This window comes from Pseudophryne corroboree, chromosome 10, assembly GCF_028390025.1.
Source record: "Pseudophryne corroboree isolate aPseCor3 chromosome 10, aPseCor3.hap2, whole genome shotgun sequence".
Lineage (NCBI taxonomy): Eukaryota > Metazoa > Chordata > Amphibia > Anura > Myobatrachidae > Pseudophryne > Pseudophryne corroboree.
In genome coordinates this window covers 342,512,241-342,535,451 of record NC_086453.1, presented here as the reverse complement: position 1 = coordinate 342,535,451, position 23,211 = coordinate 342,512,241, and positions in this window count along the sequence as shown.

Below are 23,211 nucleotides of genomic sequence, written 5' to 3'. Positions count from 1 at the left end.
ACAGGGTCTGCCTCACGACTGTGACTGATATGACGGGTTGGTTTGGACCCCCACCAAAAAAGAAGCAATTAATCTCTCCTTGCACAAACTGGCTCTACAGAGGCAAGATGTCCACCTCATCATCATCCTCCGATATATCACCGTGTACATCCCCCTCCTCACAGATTATCAATTCGTCCCCACTGGAATCCACCATCTCAGCTCCCTGTGTACTTTGTGGAGGCAATTGCTGCTGGTCAATGTCTCCGCGGAGGAATTGATTATAATTCATTTTAATGAACATCATCTTCTCCACATTTTCTGGATGTAACCTCGTACGCCGATTGCTGACAAGGTGAGCGGCGGCACTAAACACTCTTTCGGAGTACACACTTGTGGGAGGGCAACTTAGGTAGAATAAAGCCAGTTTGTGCAAGGGCCTCCAAATTGCCTCTTTTTCCTGCCAGTATAAGTACGGACTGTGTGACGTGCCTACTTGGATGCGGTCACTCATATAATCCTCCACCATTCTTTCAATGTTGAGAGAATCATATGCAGTGACAGTAGACGACATGTCCGTAATCGTTGTCAGGTCCTTCAGTCCGGACCAGATGTCAGCATCAGCAGTCGCTCCAGACTGCCCTGCATCACCGCCAGCGGGTGGGCTCGGAATTCTGAGCCTTTTCCTCGCACCCCCAGTTGCGGGAGAATGTGAAGGAGGAGATGTTGACAGGTCGCGTTCCGCTTGACTTGACAATTTTCTCACCAGCAGGTCTTTCAACCCCAGCAGACTTGTGTCTGCCGGAAAGAGAGATCCAAGGTAGGCTTTAAATCTAGGATCGAGCACGGTGGCCAAAATGTAGTGCTCTGATTTCAACAGATTGACCACCCGTGAATCCTTGTTAAGCGAATTAAGGGCTCCATCCACAAGTCCCACATGCCTAGCGGAATCGCTCCGTGTTAGCTCCTCCTTCAATGTCTCCAGCTTCTTCTGCAAAAGCCTGATGAGGGGAATGACCTGACTCAGGCTGGCAGTGTCTGAACTGACTTCACGTGTGGCAAGTTCAAAGGGCATCAGAACCTTGCACAACGTTGAAATCATTCTCCACTGCGCTTGAGACAGGTGCATTCCACCTCCTATATCGTGCTCAATTGTATAGGCTTGAATGGCCTTTTGCTGCTCCTCCAACCTCTGAAGCATATAGAGGGTTGAATTCCACCTCGTTACCACTTCTTGCTTCAGATGATGGCAGGGCAGGTTCAGTAGTTTTTGGTGGTGCTCCAGTCTTCTGTACGTGGTGCCTGTACGCCGAAAGTGTCCCGCAATTCTTCTGGCCACCGACAGCATCTCTTGCACGCCCCTGTCGTTTTTTAAAAAATTCTGCACCACCAAATTCAAGGTATGTGCAAAACATGGGACGTGCTGGAATTTGCCCATATTTAATGCACACACAATATTGCTGGCGTTGTCCGATGCCACAAATCCACAGGAGAGTCCAATTGGGGTAAGCCATTCCGCGATGATCTTCCTCAGTTGCCGTAAGAGGTTTTCAGCTGTGTGCGTATTCTGGAAACCGGTGATACAAAGCGTAGCCTGCCTAGGAAAGAGTTGGCGTTTGCGAGATGCTGCTACTGGTGCCGCCGCTGCTATTCTTGCGGCGGGAGTCCATACATCTACCCAGTGGGCTGTCACAGTCATATAGTCCTGACCCTGCCCTGCTCCACTTGTCCACATGTCCGTGGTTAAGTGGACATTGGGTACAACTGCATTTTTTAGGACACTGGTGAGTCTTTTTCTGACGTCCGTGTACATTCTCGGTATCGCCTGCCTAGAGAAGTGGAACCTAGATGGTATTTGGTAACGGGGGCACACTGCCTCAATAAATTGTCTAGTTCCCTGTGAACTAACGGCGGATACCGGACGCACGTCTAACACCAACATAGTTGTCAAGGCCTCAGTTATCCGCTTTGCAGCAGGATGACTGCTGTGATATTTCATCTTCCTCGCAAAGGACTGTTGGACAGTCAATTGCTTACTGGAAGTAGTACAAGTGGGCTTACGACTTCCCCTCTGGGATGACGATCGACTCCCAGCAGCAACAACAGCAGCGCCAGCAGCAGTAGGCATTACACTCAAGGATGCATCGGAGGAATCCCAGGCAGGAGAGGACTCGTCAGAATTGCCAGTGACATGGCCTGCAGGACTATTGGCATTCCTGGGTAAGGAGGAAATTGACACTGAGGGAGTTGGTGGGGTGGTTTGCGTGAGCTTGGTTACAAGAGGAAGGGATTTACTGGTCAGTGGACTGCTTCCGCTGTCACCCAAAGTTTTTGAACTTGTCACTGACTTATTATGAATGCGCTGCAGGTGACGTATAAGGGAGGATGTTCCGAGGTGGTTAACGTCCTTACCCCTACTTATTACAGCTTGACAAAGGCAACACACGGCTTGACAAATGTTGTCCGCATTTCTGGTGAAATACTTCCACACCGAAGAGATGATTTTTTTTGTATTTTGACCAGGCATGTCAATGGCCATATTCCTCCCACGGACAACAGGTGTCTCCCCGGGTGCCTGACTTAAACAAACCACCTCACCATCAGAATCCTCCTGGTCAATTTCCTCCCCAGCGCCAGCAACACCCATATCCTCCTCATCCTGGTGTACTTCAACACTGACATCTTCAATCTGACTATCAGGAACTGGACTGCGGGTGCTCCTTCCAGCACTTGCAGGGGGCGTGCAAATGGTGGAAGGCGCATGCTCTTCACGTCCAGTGTTGGGAAGGTCAGGCATCGCAACCGACACAATTGGACTCTCCTTGTGGATTTGGGATTTCGAAGAACGCACAGTTCTTTGCGGTGCTTTTGCCAGCTTGAGTCTTTTCAGTTTTCTAGCGAGAGGCTGAGTGCTTCCATCCTCATGTGAAGCTGAACCACTAGCCATGAACATAGGCCAGGGCCTCAGCCGTTCCTTGCCACTCCGTGTGGTAAATGGCATATTGGCAAGTTTACGCTTCTCCTCCAACAATTTTATTTTAGGTTTTGGAGTACTTTTTTTTACTGATATTTGGTGTTTTGGATTTGACATGCTCTGTACTATGACATTGGGCATCGGCCTTGGCAGACGACGTTGCTGGCATTTCATCGTCTCGGCCATGACTAGTGGCAGCAGCTTCAGCACGAGGTGGAAGTGGATCTTGATCTTTCCCTAATTTTGGAACCTCAACATTTTTGTTCTCCATATTTTAATAGGCACAACTAAAAGGCACCTCAGGTAAACAATGGAGATGGATGGATACTAGTATACTTATGGATGGACTGCCGAGTGCCGACACAGAGGTAGCTACAGCCGTGGACTACCGTACTGTACTGTGTCTGCTGCTAATATAGACTGGATGATAATGAGATGTAGTATGTATAAAGAAGAAAGAAAAAAAAAACCACGGGTAGGTGGTATACAATTATGGATGGACTGCCGAGTGCCGACACAGAGGTAGCTACAGCCGTGGACTACCGTACTGTGTCTGCTGCTAATATAGACTGGATGATAATGAGATGTAGTATGTAATGTATAAAGAAGAAAGAAAAAAAAAACTACGGGTGGGTGGTATACAATTATGGATGGACTGCCGAGTGCCGACACAGAGGTAGCTACAGCCGTGGACTACCGTACTGTGTCTGCTGCTAATATAGACTGGATGATAATGAGATGTAGTATGTATAAAGAAGAAAGAAAAAAAAAACCACGGGTAGGTGGTATACAATTATGGATGGACTGCCGAGTGCCGACACAGAGGTAGCTACAGCCGTGGACTACCGTACTGTACTGTGTCTGCTGCTAATATAGACTGGATGATAATGAGATGTAGTATGTATAAAGAAGAAAGAAAAAAAAACCACGGGTAGGTGGTATACAATTATGGATGGACTGCCGAGTGCCGACACAGAGGTAGCTACAGCCGTGAACTACCGTACTGTGTCTGCTGCTAGTATAGACTGGATGATAAATAATGATATAAAAAATATATATATATCACTACTGCAGCCGGACAGGTATATATTATATAATGACGGACCTGCTGGACACTGTCTGTCAGCAGAATGAGTTTTTTAATTTTTATAGAATAAAAAAACACCACACAAGTCACACGACGAGTGTACTTTTTCAGGCAGACAATCACAATATACTATACTGGTGGTCAGGTCACTGGTCACAGTGGTCAGTGGTCAGTCACACTGGCAGTGGCACTCTGGCAGCAAAAGTGTGCACTGTTTAATATGTACTCCTGGCTCCTGCTATAACCTATAACTGCTCCCCAGTCTCCCCCACAATTAAGCTGTGTGAGCACAGTCAGATATTATACATAGATGATGCAGCACACTGGGCTGAGCACAGATATGGTATGTGAGTGTGACTGAGTCACTGTGTATCGTTTTTTTCAGGCAGAGAACAAGAACAGAACGGATTATTAAATAATAATAAATTATAAAACTGCACTGGTGCTCAGGTCACTGGTCATCAGTCACTAGTATAACTCCTCCTAAGCTCCAGTAAGTAAATGAAGTGTCTCACTCTCACTCTCCTATCTATTTTAATTTCTAAACGGAGAGGACGCCAGCCACGTCCTCTCCCTATCAATCTCAATGCACGTGTGAAAATGGCCGCGACGCGCGGCTCCTTATATAGAATCCGAGTCTCGCGATAGAATCCGAGCCTCGCGAGAATCCGACAGCGTGATGATGACGTTCGGGCGCGCTCGGGTTAACCGAGCAAGGCGGGAAGATCCGAGTCGCTCGGACCCGTGTAAAAAAACATGAAGTTCGGGCGGGTTCGGATTCAGAGAAACCGAACCCGCTCATCTCTACGCTTAACACGAAATAGACAGCATAATCCAACCCACTATAGCAACTGAGATGTGCACTGTTAAGTTGCCGACCATTATGTAACTATAGTAGATATAGGGGGTCATTCCGAGTTGATGGCACGTAGCAACTTTTTGCTGCCCATGCAATCAACTAGACGCCGCCTACGGGGGAGGGCTTTTTTGCATAGCAAGGCTGCGAACGCTTGTGCAGCCCTGCTATGCAAAAAAAAGTTTTGTGTAGAAGTAGACCAGGGTAAGAGTTACGTACCCTGTGCGATCGATCCAGCGATGCAGGTCCCGGAATTTACGTCAGACATCCGCCCTCCAAACGCCTAGCCACGCCTGCGTTCGCAACACCACTCGCAGAAAACGGTCAGTTGACGCCTCAGAACGCCTTCCTCCTGTCAATCTTCTTGCGGTCACCGCTGCGACTGCTTTCCTCGTTCGCGGCGTTGCTGCCCGGCAACAGCAACGATGCGCCTGCGAAATGTGGCCGCCGCGCATGTGCATTTCCGACCCGATCGCACGGCTGCGAAGTGCAGCGTGCGATTGGTTCGGAATGGCCCCCATAGTAAATTGTAAGTACTGTAAGTAGTCAGAACGGCAGTGAGACAAATAAGTGGAATTGTAGGCTCTGGAGCTGATTCAGCTTTTAGCATGGGTCTGGCCTAATGCATAGAAAGCTTGGCAGAAGAGAGACTTGGAGCCTCAGTGCACAAATGCATGTTAGCTCTGCTGTGTTTCCAGCAATCTATACCCAGGTCCCCCTGATCAAAGCAGTACACAACACTGCGCTCTTACAGTCTATTCTCTACCACTGCTCACATATATGTGTGTCCTGTCTGTGAGTCAGTAGTAGGATTCTATTGTGCACATTTTTTTTAAAATGAATGTTATGACATTTTCCGGTTTATAAGTTAAATAAATGTTATATGACATTTTCTGGTTTATATGTTATATGTTATGAGGACAGGGATGGAAAAAAGAAAGGGGACAGTATTGGGATTATTTAACAATAAAAAACAAAACTACAGTATATCTCAGCTCTTTCAGGTGAACTATGACTCACTTCTCTCATCTGTAAATTCTGACAAGAATAACTGGCACTTGAAACCACTCTCTTGGCTAGGCAGACTTAATGTGGTCAAGATGGATACTCTTCCTAAATTGCTTAACATACTCCAATCCCTTCGAGTACATACTGTATTCGCACCTCCTGGTTTCATTCAATACACCTTTTAATTTGAAGGTTCATCTGGCTTCGAAAGACCCCCAGAATTAGACGTGAAGTCTTATCCCATTCCAAACACTTAGAGGGGGTGTCCAGTTACCATATATTAAGAATTACAGTGCCGTTATTCTGAACAGGATTCTTGAATGGACCAGGAGCAAAATTCTAAACAGTGGGTTGCCATTGAAGGCCTCTCTTAGGGACAACATCCCCCTGCTTGTGCAACAGGCAAATACGGTGGATGTGTTCTGCAGGTGCAGGTGTCTGTTGACGTACCTGGATTCTTCGCCCGGAATCACCTCTACAAACGGATATCACTGCTGGAACCCTAGGCAGAGACACAAGGAACCCCAACCCCAGAGGACCCAACACAATAGTCACCACGCGTTAGGACGGTGACAGAAGGTTTTATTATTCGGGAACAACTGGTCACCGCTGGAGGATTAATTGATCAAAAGCAATTACAATTCCATTTAAAGACAGTTACTGTATATCAATACCATTAGATAACACCATGCGAAAGGAACACCTACAAGGTAATAAACATAACGTGATTTTCAGAAATATAGATGAATTATGCACTCTCTGTCAGTAATGGTACCGTAATACCTAGTTCTGTCCATTGTAATGTCTCAATATGCTACCCCCTTTTGTTCTTTGTTGTTAATTCCTTAATAAAAACTGATTACACAAAACCAAAAATTGCAGCTAGGCCCCTACCACTGCATTTTCCTGGTGGGCCCTTCTCGCACCAGTCCAACACTGGGTCTAGGAGAATTCCAGAGTATGGGGATAACTGATCTGGCTGCACTGCTGAATGGTAGAGAAGGGGTTATTTTTAAGTGTTGTCAATGATGGGGAGTGAGCCAGGTCACCTGGAGGTGCTTGTGAGATTCAAAATAGGGCCAAGGATAAGAGCAGAAGCAGAGGATGTTATTAAGGAGAAAAATAAGAATGGGGAGGAGGAGGGTGATCGGGAAGTACCATCTTCAAGGTCTAACCTTAAAATAAGTCAATGTAGATAATCATTGAAGATCAAGGTAAATGCAAGTAATCAGTAAATCAGTGATTTCACTGAGGCTGATTCATAACGGGTGGGCCAGGAAGACCTTACAGAAAGCAATTTAGTAGATCAGTCATGAAGAATACTGGAGTTTTATACCTGCCATATTCTATTGATTACAGCTGTAATACAGTAGGTGCCAGATGGGCGCGGAGTAAAAAGGACAATTAGGAAGAGCAGTTCCTGTTATCACATAAATTAGGTCATAAATATGCCATAACTTCTCATTTTGGGGGCAGTCCCGCCAAATATGTAAGAAGGTGCCTCCATAGCTATAGTATAACTGTGGCATTGCTATGGCGACCAGTATCTAGTCCATAACTACTGACAGGAAATGCCACAGTGACCTGCGTGATGAGAGGCTCATATCACAAAAGCATAATGTAGCAGTGATGGCACTATGAGACGCAACCTTGAAGGCAAATATCGCTCATGTAGTTTATGCCCTACAGAAGAACACAGGCTAACTGCAGAAAGATCTGGGTATTTGGGGATTTTGATTACTTCATTTTAAAAAATAAAAAGATTATTTCAGTTCTTTAAGCTTTGGAATTAGTGGCATCCAAATACTTTATGGGAAAGTCAGATGTCTCTTTAATTAAAATTCTACCACACTATGGGGCAGATGTATTAAACCTGGAGAAGGGATAAAGAAGTTATAAAGCAGTGATCAGTGGAAGGTGATAACACACCAGCCAATCAGCTCCTAACTGTAAATTTACATATTGGAGCTGATTGGCTGGTGTGTTATCACCTTGCACTTACCACTGCTTTATCACTTCCTTATGCCTTCACCAGGCATAATACATCTGTCCTTATATTTTATATGGGGGTAGACAGGAACTGTGGTCTTTGCAAGAGCAGCTCTGAGAGATCACTTTTGCCTTGTCCCTGGGTCACAAGTTATCACTGCTTTATCACTTCTTTATCCCTTCTCCAGGCATAATACATCTGTCCTTATATTTTATATAGGGGTAGACAGGAACTGTGGTCCCTGCAAGAGCAGCTCTGAGAGATCACTTTTGTCTTGTCCCTGGGTCACAAGTTGTACAGAGCTTTACAAACAGAAATGAGGCATATTTATCATAGAAAACAATCTACATGTTGTCAGTTTGTGTAACTGCAGCTCCTCCAGCCGTCACTTTCCTCCCACAGCTGTTCTAGGCGATAACTGACATTTACAAGACTCTCTCCAAACTGATTAATTAGTTTGGAAGATAAAAGTTGTAATTGAAAGCATGCCCCCACATTAACACGATGCTTCTGCTGACTTATTTTTCTTTTTGGCCTAATTATACAATAATAAGAATTCTTGTCACTTTCCCGCTGTTCCTTTTATTTATTTATTTTAGAATAAGTACTTTTAGACCCTTGGCTCATCCTCACGGTTATCCACAGTCCTCCCATACTTTGTACACAATCCCCTCACCCCTGGGATGCAGAATCGATAACACCCACTCCCACTCTCAGCCGTCTGTGATTTTCCAGCTGGTACTGTGTGAGGCACATTAATGGTGAGGGGTGCCCCCCTAATCACAGTACCTTCTTCCCAAATATTAAGCTCTCTCTGAGCTAGGAAATCTCATAGTGGGTCTGTTTCATTTTGTATTTTAACACATTCTCCCCAATCTTCACTGCAGGGGGACTCTCAGTGTGCTCTCTTATTTGGAATAACATCTCATAATACTGAAACTCAGCCCAGCATGTCCGAGTGATGATAGACTGTATTGGAGTGCCCCAGTGATTACGTGGTGAGGAGTAGCAATGTATCCTACATGTAATTGCTTAAAAGTGATAGTTACAATAAATGCCAAACACAGTGCATATCACCTAATAGTAAACGGCACTTATGGTGAGGAAGGTGTCTGCTCTGCAGCTGAGAGAGTTGCTGTGTAATAGTATACCTGGACTGAAAACTATTGGCAAGTACGCTGCAGCATTCTGGCAGCCCAGCCTAGTGCGGGACACGCAGATGGGTGGAGAATATCAGCACGTGGAGAACCTGAGAATCACACAGCCCTGGACAAGGGTTTTTCAAAACTCTTTTTTTTGTAAATATATAACTAAGTGATGCTAAATGTTTAAACATGTCCTGTAAATCCTGCACCAAAGCTCCCTGAAGATAAAACCAGGGAATGCTGTGTGACGGTAGGAGAAGCACAGAGGGCCTGATTCAGAAATGGACACAGTGTGAATTTTTTTTTTGCCGCTGCTCATGTATAATTTGCACTGTGCATGGGGCGCAATGGTCTTGCAGAGGCGGTCACAGTGATTGGCAGTCAGGGCCCGTTTGTGGGAGGTAATGGGGGAGTGGCAAGTCAGACGCAGGCATGTCTGGGGTGTGTTTCTGCCTGTGACTGTGATCCCGTACACAGAAAGAAATTGCTCCTTCCAGCGACACTGCTGCACAACCATACGTCAATCTGGAGGTTGATGTTGGTCTGATGTGCATCCGATGGTGGGGTCTTCGTACACAAACAATGGATCTCAGACATTTGCAGTGGGCATCGCTATACAGATCTGGGTGACTGCGGCATTTGCATATTATAGCTCAGCTGCTGCGTACAGAATAACAGCTGCAACGTGAGTTACACATGTAGCAAGCATTTCTGAGACTAATGGCAATTTATTGTATATGTCAGCAAAAAAAATCACTAGGAAGATCAATCAAAATGTGCCTCTAGTGACCTACTTGCCCAAAGTGAGAATCCACTCGCTGTCATAACCCAACATGAGAGTCCTCTCGCTGACATCACCCAACATGAGAATCCACTCGCTGACATCACCCAACATGAGAATCCACTCGCTGACATCACCCAACATGAGAATCCGCTCACTGACATCACCCATCATGAGAGTCTGCTCGCTGACATCACCCAACATGAGAGTCCTCTCGCTGACATCACCCAACATGAGAATCCACTCGCTGACATCACCCAACATGAGAATCCACTCGCTGACATCACCCAACATGAGAATCCACTCGCTGACATCACCCAACATGAGAATCCACTCGCTGACATCACCCAACATGAGAATCCACTCGCTGACATCACCCAACATGAGAATCCACTCGCTGACATCACCCAACATGAGAATCCGCTCGCTGACATCACCCATCATGAGAGTCTGCTCGCTGACATCACTCAACATGAGAATCCTCTCGCTGACATCACCCAACATGAGAATCCGCTCACTGTCATCACCCGACATGAGAGTCCTCTCGCTGACATCACCCAACATGAGAGTCTGCTCGCTGACATCACCCAACATGAGAATCCGCTCGCTGACATCACCCATCATGAGAATCCACTCGCTGACATCACCCAACATGAGAATCCTCTCGCTGACATCACCCAACATGAGAATCCGCTCAGTGTCATCACCAAACATGAGAGTCCTCTCGCTGACATCACCCAACATGAGAGTCTGCTCGCTGACATCACCCAACATGAGAATCCGCTCGCTGACATCACCCATCATGAGAATCCACTCGCTGACATCACCCAACATGAGAATCCACTCGCTGACATCACCCAACATGAGAATCCACTCGCTGACATCACCCAACATGAGAATCCGCTCGCTGACATCACCCATCATGAGAGTCTGCTCGCTGACATCACCCAACATGAGAATCCTCTCGCTGACATCACCCAACATGAGAATCCGCTCACTGTCATCACCCAACATGAGAGTCCTCTCGCTGACATCACCCAACATGAGAGTCTGCTCGCTGACATCACGCAACATTAGAATCCGCTCGCTGACATCACCCATCATGAGAGTCTGCTCGCTGACATCACCCAACATGAGAATCCGCTCGCTGACATCGCCCAACATGAGAGTCCTCTCGCTGACATCACCCATCATGAGAGTCTGCTCGCTGACATCACCCAACATGAGAATCCTCTCGCTGACATCACCCAACATGAGAATCCGCTCGCTGACATCACCCATCATGAGAGTCTGCTCGCTGACATCACCCAACATGAGAGTCCTCTGACATTACCAACATGAGAATCCACTCGCTGACATCACCCAACATGAGAATCCACTCGCTGACATCACCCAACATGAGAATCCTCTCGCTGACATCTCCCAACATGAGAATCTTCTCGCTGACATCACCTAACATGTGAATCCGCTCACTGTCATCACCCAACATGAGAATCCGCTCGCTGACATCACCCAACATGAGAATCTTCTCGCTGACATCACCTAACATGTGAATCCGCTCACTGTCATCACCCAACATGAGGGTCCTCTCGCTGACATCACCCAACATGAGGGTCCTCTCGCTGACATCACCCAACATGAGAATCCGCTCACTGTCATCACCCAACATGAGAGTCCTCTCGCTGACATCACCCAACATGAGAGTCCTCTCACATTACCAACATGAGAATCCACTCACTGACATCACCCAACATGAGAATCCGCTCACTGTCATCACCCAACATGAGAGTCCTCTCGCTGACATAACCCAACATGAGAGTCCTCTCACATTACCAACATGAGAATCCACTCGCTGACATCACCCATCATGAAAGTCTGCTCGCTGACATCACCCAACATGAGAATCCTCTTGCTGACATCTCCCAACATGAGAATCCTCTCGCTGACACCACCTAACATGTGAATCCGCTCACTGTCATCACCCAACATGAGGGTCCTCTCGCTGACATCACCCAACATGTGAATCCGCTCACTGTCATCACCCAACATGAGAATCCGCTCACTGACATCACCCAACATGAGAATCCGCTTGCTGACATCACCCAACATGAGAATCCGCTCGCTGACATCACCCAACATGAGAATCCGCTCGCTGACATCACCCAACATCTGAGTCCTCTCACATTACCAACATGAGAGTCCTCTCGCTGACATCACTCAACATGAGAGTCCTCTTGTTGACATCACCCAACATTAGAATCCGTTCACTGTCATCACCCAACATGAGAGTCCTCACTGACATCACCCAACATGAAAATCCTCTCGCTGACATCACCCAACATTAGAGTCCTCTCGCTGACATCACTCAACATGAGAGTCCTCTTGCTGACATCACCCAACATTGGAATCCGTTCACTGTCATCACCCAACATGAGAGTCCTCTCGCTGACATCACTCAACATGAGAATCTGCTCACTGACATCACCCAACATGAGAATCCTCTCGCTGACATCACCCAACATGAGAATTCTCTCGCTGACATCGCCCAACATGAGAATCCCTTCACTGTCATCACCCAACATGAGTGTTATGATTCCTGTACTCCAGACCGGAGGAGATCTTATGGCAGGGATCTGAGTACAGGAAAATAAGCTGGTTGTGGGAGCTGGATAGCCTAGTAACCCCTGGCGCCCTAACTCCGTTGTCTCGCCCGTGTTATCAGAAATCCCCTGCGAGACTATGGTTGCTTGAGCCCATGGCAGCCGCGTTCGAAGGGCGGATTATGTCTGCCCAACCCCGATGCCCCCGCAGGTCTTAATGGGAGACAAGGGGAAGTCCGAGACAGGGTGATAACAAGGGGCCCTCTGACTAAGCAACCAGGCCAGGGGTTACAAGCTAACTAACTAAATCAAAAGGTATGTGCGGACTAGCCGCCAGGAAAAAGGACAACCAAGGATCCACTGATCCGACACTCCTATCCGGCACCGCCGGACACCAGAGTGGATCTGTGGAAGCGGAATCCTCCGCAAAGCTCCAGAACACAATTAAACAAAATAATAAACAGAAGCGGACAAGCCGCAACACACGGCTGCGCCGCGACTCACGACACCACCAGATGTTAAAGGTGCTCGGTCAGACTCCAGGAACAGATGGTAACTTCCGAGTACAGGATCTCTGAGGACAGGAACAACCGAAAAGACCGGGACTGGGAACTCTCTGCAGCAGACACAGGCAAACAGGAAGCTATCACCGGCGTCTGTAAGAAGTCCTGAGGGTGCCTTTATTCAGGCACCCTCCAATCAGGATCCAGACAGGACAATCAAATAGAAATGCCGTGCAGCTTGCATGCTGCACGGCCAGCACATAATCAGGGTAATGAGAATAGACCCAGCAACGGGGAACGCGGCTGAACGTGGCGTCCCCGTTGCTAAGGTCAGAGCGGCTCCGTGCGCCCGGCGTCTTAGCGTTGCCAAGGAGCCGGCGGCTGAACGCGCACGGCGTCCCTGGTTGCTAGGCGCCGGGCCGCACGGCCGAGCGGACCCCGGCGCCTAACAGTACCCCCCCCTTGAGGAGGGGTCAAGGAACCCCTAAAGCCAGGTTTCCGAGGAAATTCACGAAAAAATGCCCTTTTGAGCTTTGGGGCATGAAGGTCTTCATCCAGGACCCACGACCTTTCCTCTGGCCCATAACCTCTCCAATGCACCAAAAAATAAAGCCGACCCCGGGACAACTTGGAATCGAGAACCTTCTCAACCAAGAACTCTTGCTGACCCTGTACATTAACTGGTGATCTCCCCTGAGATTTTTTACGAGGAAATCTGCTGGACGAAACATATGGTTTAAGCAATGAGCAATGGAAGGTATTTCCGATCCGTAAAGTTTTTGGTAAACGTAACCGGAAAGCAACTGGATTGACTTTTTTGATAATGAGAAATGGTCCAATATATCTAGGACCCAATCTGGCTGAGGTTTGTCGAAGTTTGATGTTGCGAGTCGACAACCACACCCTGTCTCCTACTTTAAAAGTGCACGGCCGCCGGAGCCTGTCAGAAAATTTTTTTTCCCGGAAAGCTGCTTTTCTGAGAGCCAGGTGCACTTTTTTCCAAATAAGTTTAAGATGAGAGGTCAGGGCCAGAGAGGAGACAGAGGAATGTTGAAAAAATGAATTAGCTCTGGGGTGGAAACCAAAAACTGCAAAAAATGGAGACACATTGGTGGAGGAATGACAGGCATTATTATAAGCAAACTCCGCCAATGGAAGAAACTCAGACCAGTCATTTTGGAGTTTGGCCGAGTACAAACGCAAATATTGTTTTAGAGATTGGTTAACTCGCTCAGTCTGTCCATTGGATTGTGGATGATAGCCGGAGGTTAATGATAATTTCATCTTTAATGAAGCACAAAAAGACTTCCAAAATTGCGCAATGAATTGTGGACCCCTGTCAGAAACAATATCAGTGGGTAACCCATGGAGTCTGAAAACATGACGGAGGAACAAGACTGCCAATCCCTGGGCAGATGGCAATCGGGGAAGAGCAATAAAATGGGCCATCTTGCTAAAACGGTCCACTACCACCCATATGACTCGGCATCCGGCTGACAGAGGGAGATCCACCACAAAATCCATGGAGATATGCGACCATGGCCTAAGAGGAACTTTCAAGGGCATAAGTTGACCAATAGGCAAAGAAAGGGGAACTTTATGCTGTGCACAGACCTGACACGAAAAAACAAACTCTTTAATGTCTTTGGAAAGACCAGGCCACCATACTGAGCGGGATACTAATTCCAAAGTCTTAGCGATTCCCGGATGCCCTGCAACTTTGCTATCATGAAATTCCGACAAAACAGTTGCTCTCAAAAACTCAGGAACAAAAAGACGACTAGCAGGAGTATTTCCCGGAGCTTGATGTTGAAGCAGCTTTAATTGGGAAAATACATCCTGTGTGAGACCTGCCTGAATGACTGAAGGCGGAAGTATGGGAGTAACAGGACTGTTGTCTTGAACCGGAAGGAAACTGCGTGACAGGGCATCTGCCTTGGTATTCTTGGAACCTGGTCTGAAGGTGATAATGAATTTGAAACGAGTAAAAAATAAAGCCCAACGAGCCTGTCGGGCATTCAGTCGTTTAGCCGATTCAATGTATTGAAGATTTTTGTGATCAGTCAAAACTGAAATGGTGTGGGTAGCTCCTTCAAGCCAATGTCTCCACTCCTCGAAAGCCCATTTAATAGCCAGCAATTCCCGGTTACCAACATCGTAGTTGGATTCTGCAGATGAGAATTTCCTGGACATAAAGGCACAAGGATGTAACTCAAGGGAATCTGGATCCTTCTGAGAAAGGATAGCCCCTACTCCAACCTCCGAGGCATCCACCTCAATAATGAAAGGTAATTCTGGGTTGGGATGTCTAAGGACAGGGGCTGAGACAAAGGCTTGTTTTAAGGCCTGAAAAGATAACTCCGCTTCACATGACCAATTGGTAGGATCTGCTCCCTTCTTAGTAAGTGCCACAATGGGAGCAACTAGGTCAGAGAAAGAGTGAATAAATCTTCTATAGTAGTTTGCAAACCCTAAAAAGCGCTGAATTGCTTTTAAATTGGTGGGTTGCGCCCAACTAAGGATGGCTTGGAGCTTTTTTGGTTCCATTCGGAATCCCCGAGGGGAAATAATGTACCCTAAAAAGGATACTTCCGTGACATGAAATTCACACTTCTCCAGCTTGGCATATAAGTGATTTTCACGTAATCTCTTTAGCACCTGACGCACCTGGGTAACATGTTGTTCCACGGAGTAAGAATATATCAAAATATCGTCTAAATAGACCACGACGAATCTTCCCAGAAACTCACGGAGCACATCATTAATGAGATCCTGGAAAACTGCCGGAGCGTTAGATAGGCCGAATGGCATGACCAGATACTCATAGTGGCCCGACTGAGTACTAAATGCCGTTTTCCACTCATCCCCTGACCTGATTCTGATGAGGTTATATGCTCCTCTAAGATCAATCTTAGAAAAAATAACAGCCGAACGTAGCTGATCAAAGAGGACAGAGATCAGCGGCAGAGGGTAAGTATTCTTTACTGAGATTTTATTCAAAGCTCTAAAGTCAATGCAGGGTCTGAGTGAACCATCCTTCTTCTCTACGAAGAAGAAACCTGCACTTAAAGGGGATTTAGATGGCCTGATAAACCCTTTCCCAAGGCTTTCTTTCACATACTCATTCATGGCCACAGTTTCAGGACCAGACAATGCATATAACCTTCCTTTAGGCAACGTGGCACCAGGAATTAACTCAATGGCACAATCATAAGGCCTATGGGGAGGCAAAATATCCGCATTGCCCTTGGAAAACACATCAAGAAAATCCTGGTATTCCCCAGGAATATGTGCGGAACTGGCGGCAGCTACTCGGATAGGAAGCGTAATACATTCTTTATCACAGATGGTACCCCATTGTAGGATCTCCCCAGACTGCCAATCAATGACGGGATTATGAAAGGCCAGCCAAGGATGACCCAGAACCACAGGAACTGCTGGACAATGGGTAAGGAAAAACTCAATTTTTTCAGAATGCAGAGCTCCCACCGAGAGCAAAACAGGAGGTGTACATAGAGAAATAACCCCATTGGATAAAGGACTCCCATCTAAACCATGCATGGTGATACACCTACCTAAGGTTAGCTGAGGAATACCTAAGGCCTTGGCCCATGTTAAATCCATAAAGTTTCCTGCAGCTCCACTGTCCACAAAAGCAGAGACCGAGGAACAGAGGCTGCCATAGGAAACTTTAGCAGGAACCAACAGTGAATTATTTGAGGAGATGAGCTGCAGACCAAAGTGAACCCCCTCACAATTCACTTGGTCAGGAAGTTTCCCAACTTGTTTGGACAACTACGGGCAAAATGTCCCTTACCTCCGCAGTATAAACACAGACCATAATTTTGCCTCCTGGTTCTTTCTTCCGGAGACAATTTGGAGAGACCAATCTGCATAGGCTCCTCTATGTCTACAGGAATGGAAGGAACCCAGGGAGAGGACCCGACAGATGCCCCTTTTTCAGCCCTCCGCTCTCTGAGCCGACGATCTATTTTAATAGATAGCTCCATGAGGTTATCGAGGGTCTCAGAAGCGGGATACTGGAGGAGACTGTCTTTTATAGATTCCGATAAGCCGAGGCGAAACTGACTGCGCAGGGCTGGGTCATTCCAGCCACAGTCGTTCGACCAACGGCGAAACTCCGTACAATAATTCTCTGCGGGATTCCTACCCTGTCTAAGAGCACGCAACTGACTTTCTGCGGACGCCTCTCTATCAGGGTCGTCATACAATAGCCCTAAAGATTTTAAAAAGGCGTCTACAGACGATAAGGCCGGATCGTCTGTCTTTAAACCAAAAGCCCAGGTCTGAGGATCCCCCTGAAGTAGAGAAATAATAATCCCAACCCGCTGAGCCTCTGTACCTGAGGTAACTGGTCTTAAACGAAAATACAGTTTGCAAGATTCTTTAAAATTAAAAAACTGTTTTCTATCCCCAGAAAAACGGTCAGGCAGATGCATTTTTGGTTCAGGGATGACCCTCGGGGAAGTCCGTAACAGATCTTCCTGTGACCTCACCCGGAGGGACAGATCCTGAACCATCTGAGTAAGTTCCTGAATCTGACTAACAAGAAGCTGGCCAGGGTTTGGCCCAACACCGGTGGGATTCATAAGGCCGACAAAAATCTCCCAACTAAAAAGTGAAAAAATTTACTGTAAGTTAAATCTTTTCTTTTGTAGGCCGGTGATAATGTTATGATTCCTGTACTCCAGACCGGAGGAGATCTTATGGCAGGGATCTGAGTACAGGAAAATAAGCTGGTTGTGGGAGCTGGATAGCCTAGTAACCCCTGGCGCCCTAACTCCGTTGTCTCGCCCGTGTTATCAGAAATCCCCTGCGAGACTATGGTTGCTTGAGCCCATGGCAGCCGCGTTCGAAGGGCGGATTATGTCTGCCCAACCCCGATGCCCCCGCAGGTCTTAATGGGAGACAAGGGGAAGTCCGAGACAGGGTGATAACAAGGGGCCCTCTGACTAAGCAACCAGGCCAGGGGTTACAAGCTAACTAACTAAATCAAAAGGTATGTGCGGACTAGCCGCCAGGAAAAAGGACAACCAAGGATCCACTGATCCGACACTCCTATCCGGCACCGCCGGACACCAGAGTGGATCTGTGGAAGCGGAATCCTCCGCAAAGCTCCAGAAAACAATTAAACAAAATAATAAACAGAAGCGGACAAGCCGCAACACACGGCTGCGCCGCGACTCACGACACCACCAGATGTTAAAGGTGCTCGGTCAGACTCCAGGAACAGATGGTAACTTCCGAGTACAGGATCTCTGAGGACAGGAACAACCGAAAAGACCGGGACTGGGAACTCTCTGCAGCAGACACAGGCAAACAGGAAGCTATCACCGGCGTCTGTAAGAAGTCCTGAGGGTGCCTTTATTCAGGCACCCTCCAATCAGGATCCAGACAGGACAATCAAATAGAAATGCCGTGCAGCTTGCATGCTGCACGGCTAGCACATAATCAGGGTAATGAGAATAGACCCAGCAACGGGGAACGCGGCTGAACGTGGCGTCCCCGTTGCTAAGGTCAGAGCGGCTCCGTGCGCCCGGCGTCTTAGCGTTGCCAGGGAGCCGGCGGCTGAACGCGCACGGCGTCCCTGGTTGCTAGGCGCCGGGCCGCACGGCCGAGCGGACCCCGGCGCCTAACAATGAGAGTCCTGTTGCTGACATCACTCAACATGAGAATCTTCTCGCTGACATCACCCAACATGAGAATCCGCTCGCTGACATCACCCAACATGAGAATCCGCTCACTGTCATCACCCAACATGAGAGTCCTCTCGCTGACATCACTCAACATGAGAGTCCTCTTGCTGACATCACCCAACATGATAATCCTCTATTAAAGAGAACAAGTAGGATGGAAGATGCATATGTAAAACCAAGTGCACAGAGGGTCCTGCTCGTGAGAAAGTCACATATGTATTAAGGTAAGGAGTTGGGGAAGGCTTTGAGTGTATGGATGAGAAGCTTGAATTGGATTCTGGAGGAAATTGGGAGCCAGTGCAGAATGACACAGATTGACACAGTGGATGTGGATTGGCAAAAGGAAGAGCATGGAGAAGATGGTGTGTAGACTGTAATGAAAGCAACAGAGAGGTCCAGATGGGATGAGTAGGGAGAAGAAACTCTTTAGAAGTAAAGGGGAGAGAGAAGTGGAGTGATAGCTGGAAATGCTACAATAGAGACAAAAGGGAAGTGTTGTATAAATGATAATAAAAAAAACAATACTAATTTTATTGTGGGTGACAAGTCCCAATTTCCTGCTCCTAAGCTTGCGGCTGAATTGTACAGTACACATAGGGCTGGCATCTGCTTAATCGGAGACAGGGAAATTATTTACACACTGAGGTCAGCAAGAACAGACGTGAACAGCGTGAGCCTCTTGTTGGCATTACAAGCTCATATTGACTTGGCAAATCAATGTTTTTGGCTGAGCTGGAGATACTGTAGGGGATGTATTAGGCTTAATGCCTTTTCTAAATCAGATGCATTTGTTACAGTACAAGATGTGTCTGGGAAAATGCAGCCCTGGGGCGTTTCCTTATCTTTCATGAATTATGAATAAAGGCCTCCAATAATTCTCACATATGTTTTGGATTAATTAAACGATTAAACATTCTATAATGTAACTCTCCTTCTGCCATACAGTATGTGGCTGCACATGTAAGGACGGAGTATAACCACTATAGAACATGACACACATACATTGGATTTACTACACTAAAGCATTTCAGTGACATGAAATAGTAATCTCTTATTTTGCTACACATATCAATCATATATAGATATATCCAAATACTGGAGAGTGGTTGTTTACTTTAGAAGTGGAGAGCGCTACTGCACACTCCAACATGCGTTCCCAAGGGATGATGCTTCATTTCATTACCAAGATGGCTCCTGGCGCCATCTTGTCACTGTGTATGAATGTTGGGGTGGGAGATGGACATCTGCCCCATAGATCCAGAGACCTGTGACTGCACTCAGTGACCACTGTTCCTGCACCGTTACCACATACCTCAGATAGTTACCAGCTGGTGAGTTGCCTGACTCCGCTCCGCTTCATGCTCCTCCTTATCCAGTTATAACAGCAGTGGCCAGTGTCGGACTGGGGCATGTAGGGCCCACCGGGGGAATGCAGTGGTAAGGGCCCATGTTTAGGGGTGTGGCCAGTCCGCAGAGGGGGTTTGGCCTGCCACATCATTGGTTTGACTAACCATTAATGCAATGTCTGGGCCCCTTCATAAATATATACAGTAAATGCAGCTGCTGCATGCATGATAATGTACCAGAATAAGGGCCCTCATTCCGAGTTGTTCGCTCGCAAGCTGCTTTTAGCAGCTTTGCACACGCTAAGCCGCCGCCTACTGGGAGTGAATCTTAGCATAGTAAAATTGCGAACGAAAGATTCTCAAAATTGCATTTACACACCTCTTAGCAGTTTCTGAGTAGCTTCAAACTTACTCGGCATCTGCGATCAGTTCAGTGCTTGTCGTTCCTGGTTTGACAAACACACCCAGCGTTCGCCAAGACACTCCTCCGTTTCTTCAGCCACTCCCGCCTTTTTCCTAGAAACGGTAGCGTTTTTTCGCACACACCCATAAAACGGCCTGTTTCCGCCCAGAAACACCCACTTCCTGTCAATCACATTACGATCACCAGAACGAAGAAAAAACCGTGAGTAAAATTCCTAACTGCATAGCAAATTTACTTGGCGCAGTCGCACTGCGGACATTGCGCATGCGCATTCGCGACTAATCGCTCCGTTGCGAAAAAAAAATAACCAGCGAACAACTCGGAATGACCCCCAATAACAGCAATGCACTGTAGAAAATACACCATAGTCCAGTATAAGGTAACATATGTATGATGTATAATTCAAGTGCACAGTCTGAATCCTGATCCTTAGAGCAGGAGGTGGGCCCCCAGGCAGTGGGGCCCACCGGTGGTTTCCCCTGTACCTCTGTGGGCCAGTCCAAGCCTGGCAGTGGCGGATTTAACGGGTGGCGATTAGGGCGAACGCCCCCCCTGCACATACCGGCATCGGGATGGAGGCCTGTTGGCAATAGGGTGGAGAGCGGTGCAGCGTGGCGGGGGAAGGGGGCGTGGTCAGAACAGAGGCCGGCGGGGACAGGCTACAGTGATTGTGGACACTGCTGCCTCTGCCGTCCCTTATCTGTCTCCTCATGCTGCAGTGGACTCCAAAATACAGTAGGTGTCAGTGTATGCCATGTCTCCCCCCCCCCCTCCCTTCCAAGCTAAAGTGTGTGTGTGTGTGTGTGTGTGTGTGTGTGTGTGCCATGTCTTCCACCCCCCCGCCTCCTAGCTAAAGTGTGTGTGCCATCTCTCCCTTCCTAGCTAAAGCATCTGTGTGCCATGTCTCCCCCCTCCCCTCCTAGCTAAAGTGTCTGTGTGCCATTTCTCCCCCCTCTTCTCCTAGCAAAAGTGTATGCTATGTCCCCCCTCCTAACTAAAGTGTGTGTATTCCACGTCTCCCCCCTCCTAGCTAAAGTGTGTGTGTGCCACGTCCCCCCCTCCCCTCCTAGCTAAGGTGTCTGTGTGCCATGTCCCCCCCTCCTCCTAGCTAAAGTGTGTGTGTGCCATGTCTCCCCCCTCCCCTCCTAGCTAAGGTGTCTGTGTGCCATGTCTCCCCCCTCTTCTCCTAGCTAAAGTGTGTGTGTGCCATGTCTCCCCCCTCTTCTCCTAGCTAAAGTGTGTGTGTCACGTCTCCCCCCTCCTCCTAGCTAAAGTGTGTGTGTGCCATGTCTCCCCCCCCCTCCCCTCCTAGCTAAAGTGTCTGTGTGCCATGTCCCCCCCCCCTCTTCTCCCAGCTAAAGTGTGTGTCTCCTCTTGTACCGTCCCAGTGCCCCCCCACTAGCTAAAGTGTGTGTCTGCTCTTGTACCGTCCCAGGCTCCAGTGTGTATGTCACCATGCCCCTCCTCCCCCAGTATGTTTGACACCAAATCCCTCTCCCTCGCCAAATCCCTCTCCGTATTTGTCACTATGTCCCTTAAAGCCCCAGTGTGTATGTCACCGTGTCCCTCCAAGACAGGGACAGCTTGACGGCCATTTGAGTGGAGTGACGGGACACATGACTGATCTGACAGGTCTGGGACAGCGAGACCTGGGGCAAAGAGCCGCAGGCCCGCAGCTTGGGGTGAGATACTGTTTAAGCCCTTCTGCTGCAATACTCTGCCTAACATAAAGAAGGGGGCAGGCTCCCCTGTGTTTTTTTTCCTTGCTGCCCCAGTGTAAGTTAATAAGGGGGTAGAATTCCCCTTGCTCCCAGTGCGTGCATTATTTCGGCTCATACCGTGTACTGTAATGGGAATTTCGGCTCATTCTGCATGCTATAATGTGAATTTCGGCTCATACTGTGTGCTATAATGTGAATTTTGGCTCAAATCGTGTGCTATAATGTGAATTTCGGATCATTCAGTGTGCTATAATGTGAATTTTGGCTCATTCTGTGTGCTGTAATGTGAATTTCGGCTCATACAGTGTGCTATAATGTGAATTTCGGCTCATTCAGTGTGCTATAATGTGAATTTCGGATCATTCAGTGCTATAATGTGAATTTCAGCTCATTCAGTGTGATATAATGTGAATTTTGGCTTATTCAGTGTGCTATAATGTGAATTTCGGCTCATATCATGTGCTATAATGTGAATTTTGGCTCATTCTGTATGCTATATTGTGAATTTCGGCTCATTCTGTGTGCTATAATGTGAATTTCGGCTCATTCTGTGTGCTATAATGTGAATTTCGGCTCAGTCTGTGCGCTATAATGTGAATTTCGGCTCATTCTGTTTGCTATAATGTGAATTTCGGCTCATTCCGTGTGGTATAATGTGAATTTTAGCTCATACCATGTGGTATAATGTGAATTTTTGGCTCATTCTGTGTGCTATAATGTGAATTTTGGCTCATTCTGTGTGCTATAATGTGAATTTCGGCTCATACAGTGTGGTATAATGTGAGTTTCAGCTCATTCTGTGTGCTATAATGTGAATTTTGGCTCATACCGTGTAATATAATGTGAGTTTCAGCTCATTCTGTGTGGTATAATGTGAATTTCGGCTCATTCTGTGTGCTATGCAGGAATGGTGATTCGCCAGTCTGTATCACCAGTGCGCAGGGTTCTCTCCACTAACTGGCAACATTTTATTAGTAATGGCAACAATAGGAAATTTTAGAAGCGAACGGGAAGGGCATTTCTAAGTGGGAGGAGCTATGATTAGGGGGAGGAGTCATAATTCTTAAACCGCCTCCCCCT